Raw genomic sequence first — 9228 nt, forward strand, 5'->3', positions numbered from 1 at the left:
GCACATAAAAACTCCAGTGGCAACAGAGATGGAATTGAAGTAAGTCAATTCTGTTTTTCTGTCATTAGTCACTATATTGTCATTGTTTATTCATAATCTATTGTTTCAAAGTAGGACTAAGTAGCACTGTAGAAGTTAGAGAAACGAACTAAGTCCTGAAATGAGCTGGAGATTCCAAATTCTTACTGTCCAATCAACAATTGTTAATTGTTAAAATAAGTGGCTTAGCTGGTAGTTGAGTCTGAAATGTGCAATGCCACCTATTTAAGAGAGTTATTTGAATTAGCTTCCAGGTAGAATATGTTTACTAAAGTTTAAGTAATAAAAATGTGCTAATTTGAATATTACAGATACGTTATTAAAAGACAATGGTAACTGCAGGAATAGTAACTTAGACCAACAAAAGATTTTTGTGTATGAAGTGGGGAGGAGTACTTTGTGACTGACATTACTTAGAATAGTGACTGCAAAGGTTTAATATAAAGCGGAGCAACTTTAGTTGGTTTTATTATTGTTTTAAAATTATCTACAGGCAATGCCTTATTGCCTCCACCTGGACAAACTGCTGCCATTGTCTCACTCTTGGCAGTGCACTGGTACAAGTTGTATTACATTATTATTTATGAAAGTCCCATGTATTTGAAAAATAACTTCATGAAAAAATGAAAAACAATATCAGAACAGAAAACCATTATTTCTAGGAAGGCACAGATCACCAGACATAAACCCTCTTGCCACTACCACAGCGCTCTCACCTATAAGCTCACCTACTGTCTGGGAGGTCAACCTGTACAGCCCTTTACAACACTTGCTGACACAAGTACATGGTGCTCAGGCAGGAGGCAAGCTTTTTCTGACTCCTGCTACCATCAGTGCCCACACCACCCAAGCTAACCAGGAGGCCATGAGCCACTCACCCACCTTGTATGCTGCTAACTACGACCTCCTTTGAGAAAGCCGCCACACAAAGACTATAACCAAGGAAATCAAAGAGTCTTTGCAATTGACACCAGAAGCAAAGCCTAATGGCCCCACTCAATACACACCATATCACTTCCTCAAAGAAAAAAATCACCTGTGGTATGATCTGAAGGGGAGATGCCATCACTTTGTCTTTAATTCAGGTGTTTACCTTGAGTATAGTAAACAAGGTGTTCATATCTATGAGTGCTTGTCTAGTCTCTCTGTATACAGTTTCCAGAAAGTTCAGGGGTAATGAAAGCTGAAAAAGCAGTCCATTCACCATTACTAGATTTCCAACAGTAAGGGTACCTGCCACAATTTCCTGACTGGTGAGGATCATTATAGCTGTTAAACCGACACTGAAAACAGCACTTTGACCAAAGTTCAGCATAGCCAGAGTAGAGGTACTTTTCAATGAAGCAGTCTCATATGTCTTCAAAAGTCCATCATATCTCTGTGCTTCATATCTTTCATTATTAAAATACTTCACAGTTTCATAATTCAGCAGTGAGTCTATAGCAGCATTACCTGCATCATTATCTGCTTTGTTCATTTCTATTCTAAATCTAGTTCTCCACTGTGTGACTGCAACTGTGAATGCTGTGTGTGTACCAAGTGTTCCGAGGGTTACCAAAGCAAACTGGGCACTGCATTTGTAATAAAAAAACACCACTGACAGGCATCACTTCAAACATGATAGGAAGAAAGTGCTCAGGTACACCAAAGTACTCAGGACAAAACTGATACTCCCTGTTCCTCTGTCAATAGCCTTAGATAAAGCTCTGGTCTGTCTGCTCAGGTGAAAACCCAGATCCAGGTTGTGAAGACGGAGAAAGACATTTTTGGTTATTCTTCAGTTTGAATTTTGGGCTAACTTGCCAAATATTGCATTTCGATCTTCATTGAAAACAGCAGCTCTGGCTCTTGATACACCACAGCCAATCAGAATTGCTGTTGCCATGGTTGCAACTGTATTTGGTGCATCACTCAGGTTCAGCAAGTTTCCCAATATCTGGTTGAGGCTGTCTACAGCATATTTAAACATGAAGGGAACCACAATGTTCATGGCCTTTGCACCATCCCAAAATCTCAGAGAAACGGCAATTCTAGCTTGTAAATCTGGCCTGTCTTTGGGTTACACATAAGAAACCATTGCTTTTATGATTTTCCGAGTATCAACATCTTTTAATCATTTTTTTTGGGTCTCTGTGGAGTCCTCCTCCTGCATGACCATGCCAACATGTCCTCGTTTCTATCAGTGGCCATACCTGGAGAGCCTTTGCAACAGCTAAGAACTGCCTTGAATTGTCTTTTCCCACTCTCTGCCATGTGATACTTTTCAATGACTTGGGGATCTGCTGGTAGGCTGGAGGGGTTCCCAAGGCGCCGAGTTTATGTGACCTCCATTGCAGACCTGAGCTGCTAACAGTGACTAAAGGCCGGATCGGAATCGCTGAGTGCTGGCGCTTTTCGAAAGCAGCCGCTGCTGTCGCCCAAGCCAAAAACGCTTTGCGAGCAGCGCCATCTTGAGCGAGGAAAGAGGAACCGAGAGAAGAGGACTGTGGGTCACTGGCGGACTGAATTCCGTATTTTATCTTTTCTTATTGCATTTTCAGAACTGAAGGTATAGCTGACAGAGCACTGAACTAGGCCAGGGTTTTAATCCAGGCTTCATGACTAACCTACTGTATAACTTGGCACGATTCACTTCGCTTTCCCGAGACTCATATTTCTTATCTTTAAAATGCAGACACAGCTGATTGTTATTATTCACTGCAGTTACATTCTATAAAGTTGCCTTGAACCCTGTAGGGCCAAATACTAAATCTCTCCTTGCTTTAGGGGAGATGCAGGGTTAGATTCCCATGAGTTTTTTGTCACATTTTTATCACCTGATCAATAAATAACCTTATTGTAAGTGTGTTTCTGTTTAAACACATCTTATGTAAGATATATCATTGATCATTAACTTTGAATCCACAGCCAACAGCCCTATAACACATGCTTGAACAGAGCTTATCTAGCAAATGCATTTTCTCCATAAGATCCATCACAGCCTTTTTGTGCTCAGGAGCACGAGATAGCACTTCAGTGCTACATTTGGGGCTGTTTAGAATTATGAAATCACCAAAAAACAAGCAAAAACTGTGAAAAATGTGGCAGTCAGCAAATCGTGAAATAATGAAAAGGACACTTGTTGGCAGTACGATAGCTGAAACAAGAGGACAGAGCTTTTCCTTGTTCAGCATCAGGTGGGGATGCATGCAGTGTGTCTCAAATTTTTTGTCACTGTGTTCATGCACTTGTTCATGAATGACTGTGAAGGTACTGAGTATTGATCTAGGGGTTAAAAATAGATGTTAGGGAACAGGTGATTTTGCAAATACTGAATCTACAAATAATGAAGGTCAGCTCTATTGCTAGTCATGTCTACTGGTGGAATCTTTGGAACTTTCTTTTCAACTGGACGTTGTGTTAATATATTTTCAGAAGGCCAGGGATTATGAATCAAATGACCATTTTTATTTTTTCATTCGTCCATTTACGCATTTCTGCTTATTCACTAATCATTTATGACACAGCTAAAATATTCTTGGGATATAAAGACAAGTAGGATATGCCATCTGCCCTGGATAATATTTTCTTCTAATTTGTAGTCTAGTGAAGAGGAAATCTAAATGGCAAGACTATGTAAATCTCTAACAGAAACCACAAAGAGCTATAATTTGTTTTTGTAAAATCCTGCTGGGTTGAATACTATCTCTTTTGTATTAAAATGTATTGTTAATCCTCAAGAAATTTTCAAAGATATGAGATCAAACAATATTTTGGGTTAGGTCCATGACGTACTGTTATTAAATATTCCATGGATTCAGATTGCCTAGGATGCCTAGGCTGGGGTCTAAGGAACAAATAATCAGAAAACATCACTGAGCTCGTGTTTATGAAATATTGAGACCAAGGAAACGTGTGTTTTCTTTTCCAACTGGAATTACTGACACAAAGTAGGATATACATGTGACCAAGACCAAACAACATAAATGGTTGTCAAACTTGAGCTTAAAGTTAGCCCCCGTAAAGCATCCCATAGCCATTTCTGAGAGTGTGCAAGATGCGTTTGGGAATGACTCCTCTGGTCCTTCCTCTCCTGTGTCTTTTCTGTGCCTTCAAGCTGCTGCTCTGTGAGTGCTGACTGCCTCTTTTTATTTAGTTATCCTTTGCAGTGGTTGGCATTGCTTTCTTCACCCTGGCTGTGGGAACAGCAACCACTGTCTCCTGTACCTGCTTTTCCTAAGCAAAGGTACAGGCCCTCTTAGAATTCTTCTAGTACAACCTAGATCAAGTTGTAGCTTATGGAATAATTTGCTATAGTTCTAACTTATTGGGAAGTAAATGTAATGCAGAGAATTATGTGCCATTATGCTGATCCACATACACTTGAATTCCACCAGGTAATTCATGTGGCCAAGGGTATATTTCGTCTCATTTGGAACTGCTTATAATCTTTTCACATGTTTCACTTTAGGCCAAATTGACCCCAGGACACAAAGGAAGGTAGAAATGTATTTTTCATGCTAATATAGCATCTACTTTTGGAGACCTCATTTGTACCCCAGGATTAACCTCTCACCAGGTGATTAACAATACAAACATCTACTCCCCACAGATCTTTGTCTTTATCCGTGGGAATGCGGTCTGGACTGATGACCTTAAAAAGTTCACAAAAAGTATTTTGACAAAAAGTTTGCTAAAAAATCTCTAAAAATTAAGGTTAGTCAGATATTCCCATCTTACACTTGAATTCTCTCTGAAGTTGTGTTTGTCTATCAAACCAAATTCAACAGTATACTGAAAGGATCTTTCACCATGATTAAGTGAGATTTAGCTTTGAGATGCAAGGATGGTTCAACACACAAATCATTAAATGTGATATACAACATTAACAGAATGAAGGATAAAACCATATGATCATATAAATAGAACACAAAATGGTGAAAGAAAAGTCTTTTTAATAACTGATGTTGGAAAAACTGAATATCCACATGCAGAAGAATGAAATTGGACCCTTATGACACTCAATATATAAGAATTAACTCAAAATGGATTAATGACTTAAACATATGACTGAAAACTGTAAAACTATTAGAAGATAATATAGGAGAAATGTTCCATGACATTGGTCTGGGCAAGATTTCTTCTATATGATCCTCAAATCACAGACAACAAAACCAAAAGTAAACAAATGGGATTGCATCAAATTAAAACATTTCTCCACAACAAAGGAAACAATAGAGTGAAAAGACAACCCACAGGTTGAGAGAAAATATTTGTAAATGATACATGGAAGTGGCTAATATTCAAGTTACATAAGGAATTCAAACAAATCAATAACAAGAAAACAAATAAATCAATTTTAAAACGAGCAAAGCACCTGAATAGATATTTCTCTAAAGAAGACATACAAATGATAAACAGGTACGTGAAAATATGCTCAACCTCACTAGTCATCAGGGAAATACAAATTAAATTCATGATGAGATATCACCTCACACTTGTTAGAATGCCTGTTATAGAAAAGATGAAAGATAAGTGTTGATGAGAATGTGGAAAAGGAGAACTCTTATACACTTTTGGTGGAAGAGTAAATTAGTAGAGTCATTAAATACACTGTGGAGGTTTCTGAAAAATTCTGAAAAAATTAAAAATAGAATTATCATATGACTCAGCAATCCCTTGTCTGTGTATGTATCCAAAGGAAATAAGATTAGGATCTTGAGGAGATATCTACACTTTCATGTTCATTGTAGTATTATTCACAATAACCAAGACATGGAGTAAACCTAAGCATCCATCAACAGATGAATGGATAGAGAAAATGTGGCATATATGCATAGTGGAATACTATTCAGCCTCAAAGAAGAAGGAAATTCTGTTGTTTGCAACAACATGGATGAATCTAGGGGGCCTTATGTTAAGTGAAATAAGTGAGGTACAGAAAGACAAATACCGCATGATCTTCCTTATATATGAAATCAAAAAGTCAAACTCAGAAACAAAGAGTAGAATGGTGGTTACCAGGGGTTGGCAGAAAGGGAGAGAATTGAGAAAATATTGGTCAAAGGTTACAAAAATTACAGTTAGGCAGGAGGGATAATTCAGTATGAAAGGGTGACTGTAGTTAAAGAATTGTATGTGTAAAAATTGCTAAAAGAGTAGATTTGAGTGTTCTCATCATAAAAACATGGTAAGTATGTGAGGTAATGGCTCATGTAAATTAGCTTGATTTTGTCATTCCATAATGTATACATATATCAAAACATCATGTTATACATCATAAATATATACAGTTTTAAGTTGTCAATTAAAAATCATAATAACTTAGGCTAACTAAAAAATACTACATTTTTCTGAAAGTTTTGTTTTCAAGACACATACACTTTCCTTTTAGCATATGCTGCAGTTTGATGAAAAAAAAAAATGATTAAGAGAGCCCCTCCTGCCTGCCAAGAGAAAATAGGGTGGCATTTACTGTGAGCTACAGACAGTAGACAGAGTAGTTCAGAGAAAAAGTGTTCTCTGTTGGTCAGGGAGAAAGTGGAACTGAATTAAGGGTCTGAATTTGATAAATGACACAGAAGTGCCTTCAACACACTCCTAGGGATGAGAAATAAATATATCAGCCTGATTTCTGTAGAAGCTTCAAAAAAGGGAGTAGTTGGAGACAAAGTTGTCAGGCAGTAGTTTGGTCAGGAAGGATATTGAAACACTACATAACCATTTGAACTTCATTTTGTAACATCATGCCAGCTTCCTTCTCCTTAAATCAGGCTCAGCATTGGCAAGATTTTGCTTACCTATATAAAACACCCCTACTAAGGGTGGTACCTATTGAAACAATTGCCTGGGATGGTAAGAGGGCAATTTGGAGGCTGTAAATCGGAGAATGAAAGTTCAGAGCAGGCTCCTGGGAGGACCACTGTTGGTAATGGGGAATTTAGGGATGTTGCAGAGAAATTAGAATTTTCAGGTGAGTTATGGGGAAGAGACTAGGAATTGGGGCTTCAGATGATTGGTGAAATGGAGAGCATTTGTCTCCAAGGGGACAGAAACGTGGGCTCCATTTGGCTCTTTTGGTTTCTGCTCCATTTATGATCAAGCCAACAGTTCAGGAAACCGCTTTTGAAAAAACACAATTTCCTTGGGGGCCTGCTATGTCTTGCTCATTTAAGGCTGCTCTCCAGTAAGCACGTAATTGATTCTCAGGGGCCTCTCCCTTTTTGGCAATTGCCTGCCCTCCCATGTGATAGAGGGAAAGGACTGTGATGAGGGGACAGAATAATTTGAGAGCTAGAAAAGGGAATGGAGGGTGAAAGAGAAAATGGCTCAGGAGTGGAGGGTAACAAGAGTGACATTTGTAATCAATGTCTTACGTTACTTCAGATTGAGCTCAAGCAGGGAAGGAGCTGAAGGTAGGAAATTGTAACATTCTGAAGTCTTCAGTAAATCTTAGCAGATAGTCTCCTCCTCACAATCCCGTCTTTAGAGAACAGGGTCGCTGTTTCGGGTGTGTTTATTTTTGTATAATTCTTTACATCTTAGTTCACAGATTCTTTAAAAAAGTTAAATGGCTGGTTTTTATAGCTGTTTATCCTGTAATCAGTAGTAACTTTCAATTAACCCAGAGAGTCAAAAAGTCTTTTATTAAAAATCATTTCAAGAAGTCCCACCGTTATTTCTCTAGAATTCCAGTGCTGCTGTTTTCTCCATTGGATTTTTTAAAAGGTTGATTTCTAATCCTTCTGGATGCATACTAACTTATTTTTTAAATTCTCTCTTCCCTTTCAGAGATGGGGAACAGTAGATATTCATGCTCCCCACGCTTCAGAAGCAAGACACCCTCATACTGATGTTTTCATGGTGGAAAGTTTTCCTGCTGCTATCCCATGGCTTGACAAAACTGGGATATGCTTAAAATTATACTGTTTCCTTTTAAAACCTTTTAAGTATATTTTAATGTTTTATTATGGAGTAATTACTGAAGAGACTTGAGGAGAATTAACAGATTAAAAAATCAACTGAATTTTTTTTGTTTTCTGCTTATAAAGATAACGTGTTTGTTTAGCAGACATTTCAAAATATATGAGAATTTTTTTTAATTCCTAAAGATGAATTAAAATGTACAGTTTTGTATATATATTTTAAACTAGTTTTTCCTGGAATATTCTTTGAATTGCTAGTTTTAATTAAGGACTCTATGCTATCTCAGAGTCTGGGGTGAATGAAGGTTATGGTTTTTACTTAGAATTGAGTGTGTGACTGATTGTTCTTTAGACAACAGACAGGCATTTTACACTATTCTCACTTCTCTACCAGTTACTATGGTGAAATTCACGTTGATTTCAAACTCTTCCTGCAGTTTTTTTGAGTTTTCCAATTCCAAATTCAGCTCTATTGCTTGGAGTTTTCAACTCTAAATTCATCAACTTCCTTTATTCCCTGATTCCCCTCTGTCTTTAAGGGAATAACAGCCTCTCATATATTCTACTGTTGCTGTGTTTTTCGTGTTTTTCCCGTTTCTCTTCTTTTCATATCTACTTTTACAGATTTAAGGGTACAAGTGCAGTTTTGTTACATGAATATATTGTGTAGTGGTTAAGTCTGGGCTTTTAGTGTAACCATCACCCAGATAGTGTGTATTATACACATTAGATAATTTCTTATCCCTCACCCCTTCCCACCTCACCTTTTCAAGTCTCCAATGTCTATTATTCTGAATTCTGTGTTCATGTGCACACATTATTTAGCTCCCACTTATAAGTGAGAATATGCAATATTTGACTTTCTGTTTCTAAGATATTTCACTTAAAATAATAACCTCCAGCTCCATTCATGTTGTTGCAAAACACATGCTTTCATTTTTTTTTTATGGCTGAGTAGTATTCCATGGTGTATGTACACACAAAAACCACATTTTCTTTATCCAGTCATCTCTTAATAGAAACACTTAGATCGATTCCATATCTTTGTTATTGTGAGTAGTGCTGTGATAAACATATGAGTGCAGGTATCTTTTTGATATAATAATTTCTTTTCCATTGACAAGATACCCAGTAGTGAGATTATTGGATCGAATGGTAGTTCTATTTTTAGTTATTTGAGAAATCTCCAGTGTTTTCCATAAAGGTTGTACTAATTTTTACTTTCACCAACAGTGTATAAGCATTCTCATTTCTCAGCATCTTCACCAAAATCTGTTGGTTTTTT

At 37.3% G+C, this 9228-nt stretch overlaps 1 pseudogene; it reads right to left on the minus strand.

Moving 5' to 3' along the window:
- Positions 1–1816: 1816 nt before the first annotated feature.
- LOC105513914 lies at positions 1817–3831 on the minus strand (annotated as a pseudogene).
- Between the last annotated feature and the right edge of the window lie 5397 nt (positions 3832–9228).

The sequence above is a fragment of the Colobus angolensis genome, unplaced genomic scaffold (genome assembly GCF_000951035.1).
Source record: "Colobus angolensis palliatus isolate OR3802 unplaced genomic scaffold, Cang.pa_1.0 Scaffold237, whole genome shotgun sequence".
Taxonomy (NCBI): Eukaryota; Metazoa; Chordata; class Mammalia; order Primates; family Cercopithecidae; genus Colobus; species Colobus angolensis.